General features: G+C 39.7%; 1 long non-coding RNA gene across 3 annotated transcripts in view; it reads right to left on the bottom strand.

Annotated features, from left to right (window-relative positions):
* The window catches only part of LOC125692386 (uncharacterized), a 78,185-nt gene extending 61,209 nt beyond the window's left edge, over positions 1–16,976 (bottom strand). For 2 of the 3 annotated variants that reach the window (XR_007376632.1, XR_007376630.1), the window contains exons 1-3: positions 16,398–16,976; positions 11,808–11,982; positions 9,461–9,561 (exon numbers count right to left, since the gene is read on the bottom strand). This is a non-coding gene — a long non-coding RNA (uncharacterized LOC125692386). Of the gene's footprint in view, positions 1–9,460; positions 9,562–11,807; positions 11,983–15,374 lie in introns of all 3 variants that reach the window. The other variant, XR_007376631.1, reaches the window with a different exon arrangement.
* Positions 16,977–16,996: the final 20 nt, after the last annotated feature.

Raw genomic sequence — 16,996 nt, 5'->3', positions numbered from 1 at the left:
GTGCATATATTAAGTCACAGTACAGGCTAAGAACAGCTTGGAAAACTGCAAGTGTGGGTGACATATGACATATAATATGAATTCCCCTCACTTAATTAACATCATCTATTTTCTTTGACACATAAAAGTTCTAGTAGTCAAGTCTTGTAATTCATAACTTTATGGCTTTAACTTTTTTGGGGGGACATTTAAGTCTGCCACACTGAAGAAGTAACAAGATTACAGTACCTGTATTGCTCAACTCCAACACTTGAAAAGTCTAAACCTTGTGTCAAATTATTTTCTGCTTATCTAGAGTGCTTGCACATACTCATGCTGACATTTCAGTGTTTATTTCAGATTAGCTTTTTAAAGGCACAAAGAGTATCAGTGCATGTTTCCATGTGCTCTGTAACTTATTTCTACCCAATTTAGGGTTAAACTCTGACACCGTACACATAGCCTTTGCTCACTGGAAGCAAACACAAATATCCATGCAAATACAAAGGAAGAAAGAATTTGAAAGTAAAAATAGTAATTTGCAATTCCAAAACAACAGCTGAAAAAAATGATAAATTTTCTGTCTAAGAGGAGATCTCTGTTTATGCACAATCAAATTCCAAAGTCAGAAGTTGGCAACAACACACTTCTCTCCCCACTAATACAGGGGTATCCAGAGCTGATCGATGAAGCTCAAAGGCAAGCTCAATGGAGCAAGTCCTAATCCAGAGGTAACACTATCCTTGTTTTGTTCATTTTCTGTGCTTTAAAACTCCTTGTACTCCTTGCTGCTTTATAATGAGATATGTCTGTTTTATGTCAGCTCTTAACTTTGGAAAATGAGATGTGAAGACGTTATGTAGTGTACTTTTACTCAGAAATGCAAGTCTCTCACTGCTCGCTAATGTGCAGACTGCGTGCCACAAACCCACCCTCTCCAGAAATCCAACGCAAGTGGGGGAATAGATTCCTTCAAAAGGAGTGGGGGTGAACAATGTAGGGTAGTAATTTTAAATGTCAATATGCATCAGTGTGTACTGAAATTAATTTTATCTACCTCATCCGTGATTCAGAACCTCTAGATGATCTCAGAACATTACAGTGATGAATGATGCTGAAAATCAAGGGAATAACCTTTATATCCACGCTTGAGTTATTTGTGTTAAGAGCTTGCTCACGAGCAAAGATCAGTGGAAATACATGCCACAATTACAAAGCAGTGTCAGTGGGAAAGGAATATACAGTCTATATCACAAAACTCATAGTACACACAGAACAGAGCAGCATATTACAATCTTTTTCATAATGTGTTCTTCTTGAATTAAAGAGTTTCCAAATAATGCAGTATTATGCATGAATTACTTAGCTTAACTTGAGTGGCAATATCATTTTATGTAAAAATAGAAAAATGCTTCTCAAAATAAATACCTAACGATTATAACTGTGATTTCACAATCAGCTTAGGCCAATCTGTTTGCACAGTTGTGGAAAACAGCTATTCTGTTCTCTCCTCCATCTCTGGCTGTAAGCTTATGCTTTTCCCTTGCCTGGGCTCTCTGCCATAAAACAACACTATTCCCTCAACACAGCTACCTTACATTAGGCCAGCTTAGAGAACACTGCAGCAAACTCGGTGATGAGTGGTATAGAGGCCTTAGGTGGCATTAAGGTGAGATATTAATGAGGTTTGAGTGACACAGGAATCCAAAGATCTGTTTTCATATTTAAGCTCTTGATACAGTGAATGCCTGCATACAAAAGACATGAAATCCAAAACAACTAAAGAACTGATCAAGAAGCTGCTTGAAGATACCATCTTAGCCAGTACTTACCTAGAGCGGGTCGAAAGGGCAGAGTCAGTGTATGGTTACTAGTGCTCTGTTCCATCTACTTAGGTGCCAACACACAGAAATTCTATTATAGTAACAACTCCAATTCATAGCCCTTGGTCTGAGCTGGGAAATCTAGGCCAATTTCTTTTTTGGCCGAGAACAGTGACAAACAAATCTCTCTAATGTGTGCTCTGACCACACTTTGTTGTTGGATAAAGGGTGCAGTAAAGGAACTGGCCAGGCATTTGTGATACTTGATTTTGTACAACTTGTAGAGAAAAGGGGATGTTAGGTGCATTGGGAAAGACAGGAAACATGTCACTAAATCTTTAGCATAAAAAAAAAACCCAATACATAGAATCACAGAATATCCTGAGTTGGAAGGAACCCTTGAGCACCAACTCCAACACCTGATGCTGCAAAGGACCACCTAAAAATCAAGCCATATGTCTGAGAGCATCTAAATAAGAAGATGACAAATTGTAGTTCTACAAGTAAATACAGGGGGAAAAAAGATTTAACATTCTTACATGTGAGATGTTAATTACTGTCAATTAAAAACAAAACATCGACAACCCAAGCCACAGACTTGTCTTACAAAATTTTAAGGGTGATCTTTTTTCATGCATCCAGATTGAGGCTGCATTTGTCCCACATTAATTTACTTTTTCAAGCCTTCAATTTCTACAGTAAGATAGTACCCATACAGAAGACGCTATTCCCATCTACGCAAAGTTACGTGAATAATGATGAGCAATGACAGGTATCTCTAAAGCGTAGCTTATGTGGCTGTAACTTCATCAACTCAGCCAGAATGTCCCCAGAATAAGTAGTGGAGATGCATACCACAGCAACATCCATCAGACTTTTTTGAAAAAGTATAGATATTTCACCATTCTTACTTTCGGAGTCTTCCTTCCTTGATTGTATAAATCTGTGATGAGACTATACAACGATTTTCTATATCATTCACAGAACTTTGATCCTCATCCTTGAAACAAGCTAAAGTAATCTGAAGTAGTCTTCAGATTGGACCGTCCTGATAGACCGGCACAACAGCTGCTCTTTACCTAGGAATGTTTTCATGAGTTGCCAGTCAGGTCATCCAAACTCTCAGTTCAAAGAGCAGCAGAATCAGCTACCATGTTCTCATATTTCCATAGCAGTTCCTACATCAACACAGATCATCTCACTTGATTGAATTCCCAAGTGCAAATCAATAGAAGGGATACAAAAGAAGAACAATTCTAGCCACAATCTCTGCTGATCACCCGATTATTACCGCAAAGTCAATCATAAAAACTGCCTGTTCTAGTTAAAAACTGCATTCAGTAACAGAGATTTGTTTATTTTTGTTTTGGAGAATGTACGTAAATCAGTTGCAATGTTATTTCTAATTCACTTTCACAACAAAGGGTAAGAATATATTTATTCAAGGAGACTAGGTTATATCACATCCTCTTGGAAGCTGATAAAAAAGGAACTGCAGGTGTCATAATAAGGGAACACTTGTATTCCTGGCTGTAAAATGTCTGGAATTTAGTCAGATTTGAACTTTGCAGTTTGTGTACCTGCATAAGTTCACAGTTCTCTATTCTCTGGACAGACCAAGACAACATAGCAAGTTCCCCTTTGCATTTAGAAAAGGAACTGAACCATAGAGTCACAGAATCACAGAATCAGAAATACAGAATGGCTTGGTTGGAAGGGACCTGAAGGATGACCAAGGTCCAACGTCTCTGCCACAGGCAAGGTTGCCAGCCACTAGATCAGGTTGCCCAAGGCCTCATCCAATTCCCCCTTGTCCTACTGCTATCTACCTGTATAAAAAGTTGATTTCCCTCATGTTTATAAACTCCAAAAAACACAGATTTCCTACTTACTATCATTTGGGGATGAAGAGCTTGGCACTCTACATTTGATCACTGATCACGGTCATAAACATGCAACAAGACAAATGCTGTTCTGCTGTATACTTGTGTATTTCTGTGTACTTTCAGAATGATATTAAATTTAGGCTTACAGCCAGCCCACTGGGATGGGAGGAGAAAGACAGGAAGCAGCACCTATGCTGCTCATTAGCAGCTATGGTGAAAATAAAAGGCAGGAGAACAGAACAAGTTGCCTGCTGTATCTGAAAGACATGGTAGGGATCTAAATCCGAACAGGACACAGAGACTGCTGAGGGTGGTGACATTAATGGCTGGTGGCTGGGAAGTGCTATAGCATCCTATAGAACAGCTGAGAAGATATTAGATACTGCAGTATCTTAGAACAAAAAGGAGTGTTTTCTAAAACAACCTGTTTTACCTGGACAGGAAGTAAAGGGAACTGTTTTCCTCTGAACCTGCTCTTCTTAAAAGGACCTTATGCAGTTTGTTCTCTTATAACTCTGGTAGACTTAAGAATACAGAAAGAAATAGATATTATCAGCCACACATGGGACTCCTGCACTTAAGAAAACTGCAATTTCCTACAGTTCAGCAAAAAATATAGAGAATTCATCTGAGATGTGAGGTTTTATGACTCTGTTAGCAAATATCTAAGTAGCACCAAAGACACACACTACAAAAGAGTTGGAATGGAAGTACTCTCAAATGATTGTAGGAGCAGCAGAAGAAAGGAACACAGGTACAAATTAAGAAAAACGCAGCTATAAAAATGCACAGAGAGACTGTCAAATCAGCAGAAAATTATTGCCCTCCCCACCTCATTTTGTACAGAGGGAGATCTAGAACTTACATATCTATGGTGATGTCTCCAAATGGGCTTCTTAAAATTACTTATGTCTCTAATAGTGGAAACAGAACTTCTGATTTTTCATAGGCAATGATCTTAGAAATGTGCTTGCAGTGAACAGCCATCTTCTAAGAAATATAAGGAAGCTTTTATGAAACAAAGAGCAGAATATGAAGCTCCCAGAGAAGAAATTATTTAAAAACATAGTTTTTAATCAATACTAGGATCCTACTTGAAGGAACACAACTTTTTGAAAATAATAGATCAAATTTTCTTGTTTAATAATTCTTTTCCTTAAGACTTTTTTTCTTTTCTTCGCATGTGTGCAGCCTTTTATTAGACTGTTCAGACATAAGCAGTATTAGCTACTCTGTCACAATTACCCACATTTTGTAGCTAATTAATCCTTGAATAGTCTTAAGGCTACCAGCAATTTTAGTCCAAACGGCAGCCGGAGGCCCCTAGGAACTGTTCCAGCAACTAAGAATAGCTGGAACAGAGAGTTGGGCCAGCCGTGACCCTTTCTCCTCAGCCACAGCCTAACACATATCTACTGCGCCAAAGGCAAGAGCAACACAGAGATGAAAACACTCCTGAGTGGCTAAATGTTCTCTCTTTACGGCCTTTTAAAACTAATGGAGTAGCATAAAGAGGCTATGGGGAAATGGAAAATAGGACCTTCTAAATGTTAAAGCATTGGCAGGACTACTAATGATTTTTCAGTTTTGCAACGTTCCATTAAAACAATAGTAAAAACACAGCTTCTAACACAAGACTTTTATTCACTGATGCCTCATATTGCAGTCATTTTTGCTGCAGTGTGAGTGTCAAATGTGCATAAAATGCTGTGACTCGGCAATATTTCATGTGTATTTTACACAGGTATAAGTAACTTCACAGGGGACACACAGGGACAGCAGTGATGCATAAAGACCTATGACAAGTAATTTGGGCCATACACTTGTGGCAAACTAAAATTAACATAAAAATTAAAATTAGAACTTCAGCTTCAAACACACTGTTAGTTCAGATTTTATTCCATAACTTCACCAAACAGTACTGTATTTGCAGAGAATGGGGAATTCCTTTTTAAAACCTTGTGAAGGTTATGAATGATCCTTTTCTAAGCAGTTACATTTAGCCCTTCTGTTTTTGTTAACCACTTCAATTTACAAGAGTTTTCACAGAAAAAAAGAAGTTTCTCATCAGATTCTCAAAGGGAACTGACTTCTTGCACGGCATGACCATTTGATTTGGTGCAAAAGAAGAGGTGACTGCACCTGATGCAAGTCTGAGGAAAGAGCAGAACTGGCCATATCCACTGGCTGCTCTCTGTTAGTCTGAATTAGGCAAGTGGTAAAACTGCAACCCTTTCAAAACCATTCTGGAAACTACTTTCCATTGAACTGTGAAGAACAAAAGAATTGGCAGAAAATGTTGCAAGATTATTAGCCTTCAGGTTAGTAGGCATAGACTGTGCAGTTGGCAACTTTCTTTTACTTTAATCTTTAGTTTATCAGCACTAATGAGCAAAGCGATACAAATGTACCCACAGATGTGTCAGCATTGCTGAGGCTGACTGTGACATAGACACTGGACTCTGAGCAACAGTAATAGCTCAGCTCAGCTGTCAGCAGCAACAAGCCACACGTGAAGGCACGTTGCCTCTGGCAACAATACTGACTGAAGTTAATTCCAGCAACATTTCCCTCCTTCCTGCCTGTCCTGTTCCCTTGACAACCACATTAATTTATCAACAAAACTGGTTTTTAGGCTGCAGTATGAATTGGGCTCAGGGCACTAAACAGGTATTAAAGAAAAACACTGCAAGAAGATATTGTTGGGCAGTTTGAACTGAATTAGTCTCCTGATTCAGTTCACGAACATCCACATAAATATCCGTGTTGGCACAGCTGAAAGGGTGTCAAGAACAAGCAGCTGGCAGTTGAGGTGAGACGTGGGAACGCCTTAAAACAGGCTGCTGCTGGGAAAACAGCACATGAAACAATACATTCACTGTATCCGTCTTGGCACAGCATTCCCACATGCGTTGGCCACTTCCAGAGCCAGAGCCCATGACTTTATTTACTGCCATTACATGAAGCACCAGTAATCTTTTACCAGTCTTTTTGATGAAAGTTGCCTTTCCTTCTGGGAAGAGACTGGGAATTGGATAACAACTGAATGCTCTTAGTACATGACTGCAATTTACTAGGCAAAGGGAAAACAAAAGAAAACCACATCTAATTTGGGTTCCACTGAAGTACAGGCACAAACCTCGATCCCTCTGACTGGTATCATTAAGATAATCCCCATCCCAGTACTTCAGTGTCAGCTATGCTAAGTCCATATTTAAAGCACTGCACAAAATTCACCCAGGGCGTAAGAGCTGCAACATTTCCCAAAATAACTCCAGTGTTCTGACTCTCAATTTCCTGCCCTTTGTGTTCCCTTAGCCTCAGAGTCCAAGACTAGAAGAGGCAAAATTGCTTCCTGCAATGGTCCTGCTCATAGCTCAGATACTAGGATAGACATATTGTAGGACAGACATTGAGGAAAAAATAGTATAACAAGATAGCCATACACTAGGGCAAGTTACCTGAAATACCTTTTTTCTTCCTCTTCTTTTAAATTTGAAAAGGTAGGCCTGATACTGCTAATAGTTGGGGCAGAATAATAAAGCAAATGGGGGCTAGTTTTCCACACTAGGTATGTTGTCACCCTTGATACTGCTTATAACATTCCAAAGCCAACATGAAGCCTGCAACTGGGAAGACAAAGCTATAACTACGTGCAATTCAAAAATCATTCGGAGGGCTAAAGCTTTGGCATAGGTATTAGGCCTTGATGTACGTTAACAAAAAATGAAGCTAAAAAAAAAAATTTAAATGCTTGTTTACAGGAACATTTATTATATTGGTTTTCCATAAGGCTGTAAGGTTGTAGAGACCTACTCAAGAAATCAGAAGATGGTTTTGCCTTGCAGTATGAGAGCCTAAGCATCTTTTTTTTATTTAGGGGGACTTCTTTTCCTATCATCTGTGAGAAAATCTTAAGTTGGGGTTCCACTTGCCACTGCTTTGCAATGAGATTTAAGTGCACTGGGAGTTAACAGCATAACAATTACAATAATTACATATAATTATAAGTTATCCTGTGTAAAAGATTTCTGTGTTTTGCCTTACTGGTGCAATATAGCTTATTTTAAAAGACACGTATGTTAAAAAAAATGTTTAGAAAGGTTTTTGACATTAAAAAAATGCATTAGTAAGGTTTTATAGACATTACTTTTTAATGATGAATTATACCTTTTGTGAATGAGATGCTCTTACTCAGACACATTTTGATGACAGCATGCTCTCTGGAGGCTGGTATGACTGGCAAGGGAGCACAGAGAGCAGTGGCCAGCAGTTAAGGGCAGTGGTTCTTAATAGACTCTCAGCAGCTTAATGCCAAGACTCATCACTGATGGAAGACTGGCTGGCAATCAAGATCATAGCATCCTGGAATCAAAGAATGGCTTGGGTTGGAAGGGACCTCAAAGATCATCAAGCTCCAACCCACCAACCTCCATATCTAATACCAGACCAGGCTGCCCAGGGCGGATGCTGAGAATGTAAGCAAGAAGGAGGAGTAATACAGGACTACATCTGCATTTGAGGGATCAGGTCTCTGTGTACCAAAGATCACTTGGATACTTGGTTATACACGCTTTCTTCAGTCACATCACACTTGCTATCCTTTTCCACGCTGTCTAGCAGTTTAACAAACCCAATCATTTAAGGGAATCAGATCCATCAGGCCAACTATACTCAGTATTTTTCAATCTTTAGGATTTGTGATTTCCTCTGAGTCTTTAAGCATCCAAAGCTACTTAGGAAAACGTGTCTGTAGCATCTGTGGCTCAGTAGCTATACCCTCTCAGTCCCAGGTGCACTGTAATCATTGGCAGGATAGCTGTTGTTTCTTTTGCAGGTAAAGTCAAATGACAAATCACATTACTGACTATCTACATACACAGCAAAAAGCTATGTATCATCAAAACTTTGTGTATTTCAACAAATTTCTCTTGGAAGAGTTTTCTATTAATGCTTTAACAAAGCATCTCTTTCCAGAAAATTCAGTGCTGCGGCACATTTTACATTACCTTCTCCTGCATACTTAGCACTTGCATATAATGTAATACGACTGCAGTACCATAGCACTAGTAGTACAGATTACATCTAAATGGTCATAAGCCCAAGCATGTGTCTTGAGTACATTACGTGAGTGCTTTGTAAGAACTGAATAGTGATATGCAGTCAACAGTCTGTCATTCCTCCACAGAAAACTATCAAAAATACCAATCTCCCAGTACAATCTGGTGTCATTCTGCAAACAAATACAAACTTTTAAGAGGTGATAGTGGTAGCAGAAACAGTAGGAGGAAACTGCTAAAGACACATTTCAGCCCTGACAAGAATAATTTTTTCCAAGTTCACTACAATTTTTCAAGAGAAATGGAACGACTCCTCAATTCGCAACTTTTGAATATTCCAAAAGTGCTGTATTAACACTATCTTACATTATCCATAGCTCTACAAACTCTCAACTAAGATCTGCATAATAAGAATTGTTGCTAAGTTTAGAGCGCTGTTTACACGAGACAGGCATGTTACTTATTATAATTCCAATTTTTGGAAGTCTTGTATGTGTAGAAGTTTTATTACCATAATTCTGTCAGTTAGGAGAACATTTTCATTGACATATACCAGCACAATTAGTATAGATGCAGTTGTACTAGAACAAAGCTGACTTACAGCCTACAACACATACCGTACTTCACAGAAGTATTTCTGCATTTGCATAATTTCATCTACCTTACAGTATTCAAATTATTCTCTGGAATGGAGGTAAAGGTAGGCTTTTACCTTGAGTTTGCCAGGAACAATTATTTCTTCAGTTTATCCTACACCACCACTCACTTCTGTCAGGTTTGCTATAAACTTTCAGCTCCATCTGTTTCCATAAACTAGACAGATTAGAGAAAAAAAAAAAATAAAAAGAAAGATCAGAGACAATATCAGTTGTCATAACCTTTATTATTCTTCAGTTAAATCAGTTCTATGGGCTGATCCATTATACATCCCTAAAAAATTGTTGTGCTTGCCCAGCAGAGACTGAACTGCAGGTATAAAAATGAGTAGCTACGGTTGTTTAAGCTATGTTAAGCAGAACTGGCATTGAATGTTGAATTGCAGTTGATTACAGCCCAGAGCCAGAGACAGACAATACTTCAGTGACAGTAAACTCATACATCCTAATGGAAATAATAACAATTAGCAAAACTCCAATGAAATCTTGAACAATCTCAGCCAATTTTATATCAAATATACCAATATCTGTATACACTGATGGGTTCAACCCTTAGATTTAGGAAAACTCAAAAATTATCCATTTCACCCTCTAGTATTCTTGTTTACTATCTTTACCTCCAGTAACTTCTGTCATGACAGTTCATCTTCAAGATGAAATGCCAAAGACACGACACAGCAGCTGCATATTTAAAAGAAGAAACATGGAGGGATGCACAAAATAAAATCTTCCTCTTTTACAATATGAGCCTGAACCTAAACCTTTAATTTCAAGAATTATATTTCTAATTATCATTATGAATTAATGTTTCCCATCTCATTGTTTACATTAATACGTAAGTACACTTGGGATTTCTGTGTACATCATATTCTAACGTATTTCTGTATGTGCCTAAGGTATAAAATGCTGTTTGAATTTGTGACTGTTCCATTCTTTTACCTCTGAGGAAAATAAATGTCAGTCTTTCTACAGTTAATCAGATGTAGACATGCACAGACTTGAAAAAGATTTGTCTAAGGACTTGTTAGGGTTTACTGCACGTTAGTACGGTAAGTATCCTGTGAGATAGTAAATACCTTGAAGAAATAATTTAGTCCCAGGTGAGTTCATATCAGATGAGATACTGTCTGTTTGTACTATTCTACTATTGTGCATAGTAAGCAGGCATATTTCCTGCTCAGCTGACAGAAAGCTGGCATAAAATCTAAAACAACACTGTAACATATGCTCAGGCTGATTTGATAGAAATGCAGTCATGTATACACACCAACACAGATCAAATTTTTACTGCCAGAAAATCCAGCATGCACGGACTTGATATTACTTGATCAAGAACCACAGGCATATAGTGCTTCACATTTTCTGTGTGTTTTTACTTACTTTAAGATGAGCATGAATAAAGCATACAAGTCTGTTTGAAATCTCCTGACCAAATACTTGTGTGAAGTGACCCTACTATAGTATAATGATTCTTCCAGTAAGGATAAGCATGATCTCCACACAGCATGAATGCCTCCTTTATAAATCAGTACACATGATTTTGAACATCCATGGTCTAAACAAAGAGATGATTTATTTAAGGCAAAAGAGGCTGTAATGCCCTTCAGTAAAAAAGATGTTAGACTGGCAGTGTAACTGCACACTTGGAGCTACGCTCACGTATAATGTAAAAATTTTTGTGTCACTTTTCACCTCCTTACAACCACTGATAGCACTGGAACAGAGAAAATCTCTGAATTTCTATTGGAAACAGTTCTGTGCAAGCTTTATCCTGTGCCTGAACTCTCACATACACCTCACACTGTCTGCACAGCTCAATCCTTTTCAGCCCATATTACTAGAAGTAATTGTTGCTGTTACCACAGGAGCAAAATTTAGTCTCTAAAAAATACTTCTGCATGACTGCTTTGAACATAGATGTTAACAGGAAATAGTCTTGAAGACAAGTTAACTCTTTTTTACACTTTACAGGCTATTTCTGTGTAATGTCCCTCCAGCTTCCCATTCTAAAAGCCTTTTAAATTATAATACTGCATTAATTGTTTGGAAGATGGTTTTTCCATTTCATTTCGGCAAAGCTCTGGACAACATTCAAAATGCAAAGAAGGGAGGGCTCAAAGAGAGAAAATACAGATACATACACAGCAAGCCTGTTTTTTTGATGTCTTGTGTTTTATTTAGTCATACAGGCTTCTGCTTGGTGAATGTAAAAGGCAGGTCAAAGGCTGCTGTTTTGATTTAACAGTGTTATATACTGACTTTCAAAATGCTTTAATAATGAGAGACTTATGAAGTATTCTAGTATATCTTAGGCGTTGCTGTAGTATCCAATTTTTTCCAGAAATGTACTGAGGCAAGTGCCTCATTTTTCAGTGGTCTAGAGCAGCTTTCCTCTTTTATTACCTTGACATAAAGTTTCTTATTCCTTGTTCCTGTAGCACCTGCAGTAAGTCTCACAATTTGATGTTTCTCTCTTGCAGCTCCACAGTGATGTCACTGCGTTGGAAATGCATTTGTTTGCTATGTGTAGCAATGGCCTTATTCAGTCTCCAAAATGGCTCTTCCGTACTCAGAGCACCTGCAAAATAAGAGAGAATTCATTAAATATGTATATAGTCAGAAATACAAACGAAATTTGTTGCCTAGCTTGCTTGTGGTAAAGGCCCCAATTTACAAAGTTTAACACCATGGCTATGCTGCTTTCCTAAACAAGGAGGTGGTACCTTCTTCCAGTAGAGAAATTTCTTCAGCCAATGCAAAGGAGATTTTGTAAACTCTGGTGACAATTCTACATCAGTGAACATTGAGTGTCACAAACAGAAGCGACTCTGCAAAATTCACCTTATTAATTAAACAACCAAAATTTCAACTGCATAATAAATTTTCAGTACTATTTATTTGATAAGGGCAAATGCTTCTGGGGATCTGCTGATGTACATATCATTACCTGATAGACATATTCTGACTGTATTCCACACCTTCCTCACTTTCCCTCAATGAAAAAGAGAAAAAGAAGGCAAAAACTAAAAAATATGCCATGAATGTTTGTATTGTATTTGTATGAATATACCAATATTCTCGTCAACAGAGAAATTCAGCAGCTTATCCCTTACAATGAATGCCTGCCCATGAACTGGAGCTGCATATGTGCACATTTTCCATAAAAACAAACAAACAAACAAAAACAACAGCTGAAGACTTACAATGATGTTTGCAGAGTTTTAACCTTGATACATTTCGTCCAATGAAGAGATCCTATTTTGGATAGTCTAATTCAGTATTAGTTCTAAAACTAAATAAGAAGTGTCTACATTAACAGTGCTTGCCAGAGAGGAAGATAACAATAGCAAACAAAAAAGATCCTCAGCTCATGAAAACCAAGTTAAGATTTCCAATATTTTTAAGTCTGTGGAATTGAAGTCAGTGGGAAAGCTTTCACTGACTTCACAGGATTTAAACTGTATCATTGTACAGATAAACATTACCTGGTTACTTAAGAGCTTGGCATGCCAGTATTGTAATAAAATACACAAGGTACAATTCTGCCCACTATGCTAAAGGTCACACCTGCATGGGTGAGAACTGAGTTGGGAGAATGGAAACACTGAGGTTATTTGCAGCTGCACTAAGCCGTTCAACTGATTTTCTGACCTCAATTCTACATTGCCCATATGCTGTTTCATAATTTATTTCACCACCTTAACTAGGAGGCACTGCAGTTGAGAGAAGGCAAGAAAACCTGTTCCTGAGCTCACGAACTGCAATGTACCTGCGAATAATCTACTTCCCAAGTCTCCATACAGGTCTTACCCCCAGTTTCCTCTCTTCTATCTGCATAATATGCTTTTTTTTTCGTTTGTGCTCCTTCCTGGAGACCTGATGAAGAATACTCCTCTGCAGGTCTCACGCAATGCCTCCATTGTCTGCCAGCATATCCTGTTATACCCTGAGTTAACATAGTCACACAATAGGCCTGGGCATTTAGAATTTCTCCTATACTATCAACAGTCAAACAGGAAAAGGCAGTTACTGAGTGCAGGAGTATGTCTCATTTATACCAAAAACCTGTCCTCTTGCTCCCAGGTGGCTATGCCCAAAGCAGAGCACAGGGTCACCAGAAACGTGGCCCTGGTTCTGAGGGAAGGCACGACTAGCCGGCCAGCTGCTCAGCACTACACTGGTGCCCACGAGTTTCTGCTGGTCCCAGTCTGAACTACAGAGACCCTCCTGTGACACACAACATCAGACAGAGTACGTTTCTAACAGATGAACAAAGTCAGACTGTTTTGTTGGAGATGAACTTCACCTGTTGCTGCAATCTTATCACTGGGCACTTCAGTTATCTTACCATTCACAAAGATTAGGAAATAGCTTTTGGGAAATGAAAAACTTTATCTGTTGATATCTAACACGTTTTTAACATTGCAGGAGCAATTTTGAAGGAGAAAATGTACACTAATGGAAGAAAAGACTGAACTTCTCACTCCAAAGACCAGCAACTTTAAAAGATTTTTCCCTCGTTGCTAAAACAAGTTATGTCAGATAGGGCAGAGATACTGCTATGGAAGTTAATGGCTATTAACCTCCAAGAACTAAAGGATAAGCAAGTAACAACAGATTAGATTACACAGGAATAGAGTTATTAAATTACTCATTTTCTAGGTTCTCCTCAAAATTTGTTAGTAAAAAACATCATTCAAAAACAGAAACTACAAAGCAATAACATGAAATTAGAAAATCAGTGAAATTCTTTCATATATATACTTCCAGGGCTGACAAAACTCTTTCTGGGAAGATGATACAAAAGTATTTCTATTTTAATTTTAGAACTCGGCAAAGTATTCATTTTTTTAACAGGTAATCCAGAACACCTGATGTTCTTTTCAGTCTTCTAATCATGTTGGTGTAATTACTACACACACAACTATATACGTTAGCAACATTTGGGTTCCTGAATAATGGATCAGGGTGTGTGACAGTCAGCTGCCAATTAGATTTATTCATGCCAGAAGAACAACAAAATACACATACAGAATAGTAGAAGCAAAAACTGCGGTAAGGGTCACTTGTAGACCTTTAATTGGTCATAGGTTTATGGAAGGTCATTTTTACACTTCATAGGGAGAGGCTTTCTATCTTGGCAAACCAAACACAGTCAAAGCAGAAACTCTGCAGACAGTCACAGTGGAGAACCAGCAAGCTTCCCTGGCAATTAAAGCTAGGAGCAGAGTGAAAAAAATGTTGTATTACATTACTTGTATTTTATTTTGTCATTTTCTAGTGTTTAAATCACTTCAAGCAAAATTCTTTTACATTTGACCTTTTAACAATTTCACTTTCTCTTTGTTTCCAGCTCGCATCCTGGGATGAGCAACAGCCACTATTTTCCTGTACTATATCCAAAGCTCACAGAATAAACTGATGTAGTAATACAATTGTAAGAGGGCAGTCAGAACAGACAAATGAAGACCCCAAGGCCTCTAGTAGCCACAGGTTTGTGAAATAATTCCTCCCAGAAGAAAGCAGAACACCACTTTCATCCAAAGGGAAGCCACGTACTTTCAGAGATACGCACATTGGTCAGTATGAATTTGGAGACAGTAACTCGGTAGGAAGATGGTTAAAAGTACTTCACATTTCTTAGTACTTGTTTTTATTTTCTAAAACCATCTTTAAAATGCAGAGGTAATTAGCAGAACATAGTAAAAAATTTGTAGAAATTCTAATTTAAACTCCTGAAGAAAGCAGACCCATAGGTAAAAGTACATCTCCATTTTTTCCTAAACTACACCATAGCTGTACCCAAGCACTTTACGCTTCCATGATAAAAAAAACCCTGTTCTTAAATACACTCAAGATGTAATTCATTAAGATAAAAATACTCTCTTAATAGAGTTTAATAATATAAGCTACTCTGATTAGAAGGAAGAGAAATAGCAGTAAGAGAGCTGCTCGAAAAGTAACACCTACTTTATTATGTTGGCCCATGATGTAACTGAAGGTCTGTAGTTGAACTCCACGCAGAAAAGAAATTGCACATTCATTGATGCTGGCTGAATGTTTATGAAGACCAAACAGTGGATGTGAGTTCAGGGAGGCTTTGGTTGGTGTGTTTCAGCAGTGCTCACAGTGGGTCACCTCCACTGGTACAGATAGCTATGCGTGTGGCACGCAGACTCTTATTCATTACTGGCAAAAAACACATAGCTAATGGTAGCGACTCCTGAAAAATATTGTTTAGTAGCTGAGAACGTGCCCTATCAAATAGTGTTATTATGCTCTTTGGATCTGTTGGAGTTTCCATGGAAATAAATAGGAGGCATCACTTTCAGAGCAACCCATGGATTTCAATTGCGGGTCCTTAGCTGATGAGAACTTCACCCTGTTTGCTCACAAAGGCTGTCGTTACCAAACAGGCTCAAAAGGCAGAAGATTAAACACCTGGCCATTACAGGTGTTGAAAATGCAGAGCTTTATGAAAACGCTAAGCATCGCTAAGTGTTATTTTCTGCCGGGTTCTTGCACTGTTTACCTATCTGTGTGAAAATATTTGAGCTCTCCAGCTTTTGTAACCGAGTTACGAAATGGTGTCTCGCTCTCACAGCTGTTAGTAGGAGGAATGCTTCTACTGCACGCAGCTGCCGTGACAAAATCTAGCGGGTGCAAAGCGCTGCTGCCTCACAGCGCAGCGCCAGGCGGAGCGACGGGCATCGCCCAGCTACCTGTAGCAGCTCTCCAGAAACTGATGCCGTTTCGTCTGGGAACGCGAAGACGTTACGGGTGCTACAGGTAGGCGTAGTCCTACAAAAATGACCGAGTCTCTCCTTGAAAATAAGAAAGCTTTTAGTCTTTCACCATGTAATCTCCTTCTTGCTCGCGTATTGCATCACTCAGATACACAAGATGTACGCACCGCCACTGCTAGATTTTACAGCACAAACAGTAACTCTAGTCACTCAGCTCTGACGGCCCAAAATGGACGGCGCTGCTTACCCGCATTTACGGGCAGCGAAACGCAACGAGCAGCCCCTTCAAGGGCTTCCCCGCCGGGCTGCTGCCGCGTCACCTCATGGGCACGCCTGACCGCTTTCAGGAACAAAGCCGGGAAGGACCTCTGCACCAGAGCCGTAAGCAGACGTGTCACTTTCTCAAGGACCGCTTAAAGGGCGCCTTACGACGTGGCGGTCACCACGGCAGCCAGCACAGCCGCCCTTCGACCCCTTCTCCAACGACGCCCGCCACCCACAACCCCCCAAAGCGCGCCGCCTTCTGAGGCGCGCATCCCCGCCTCCGGCAGGCGGGGCCGCCCACACCCGACTCAAAGGGGCGGGGCGCGCGCACACCGCCTCCTGCGACCGTTGAGCACGCGCTGCGGCCGTTACACCGCGCGGGACCCCCGCACATCGAACTCCCGAAGCCGCCCCCCCTCTTCCTCCGCCTCGCGCGAGAGAGTACAGAACCCGTTCCGCGCAGGCGCAGTAGCGGCGGCCGCGCCTCTTGCGAACTGAGAGGCGGGGCGCGTGGCCGGCGGGGGAGGTGCCCGTGGGCCGAGGACCAATCGGAGGCGGCGTGCGGCGAAGGGGGCGGGGCCG

Source organism: Lagopus muta, chromosome 4 (genome assembly GCF_023343835.1).
Source record: "Lagopus muta isolate bLagMut1 chromosome 4, bLagMut1 primary, whole genome shotgun sequence".
In the NCBI taxonomy this organism is placed as follows: domain Eukaryota; kingdom Metazoa; phylum Chordata; class Aves; order Galliformes; family Phasianidae; genus Lagopus; species Lagopus muta.
Note: the sequence above shows the minus strand (reverse complement) of the source record. Positions and strands in the feature narration are given on the sequence as shown.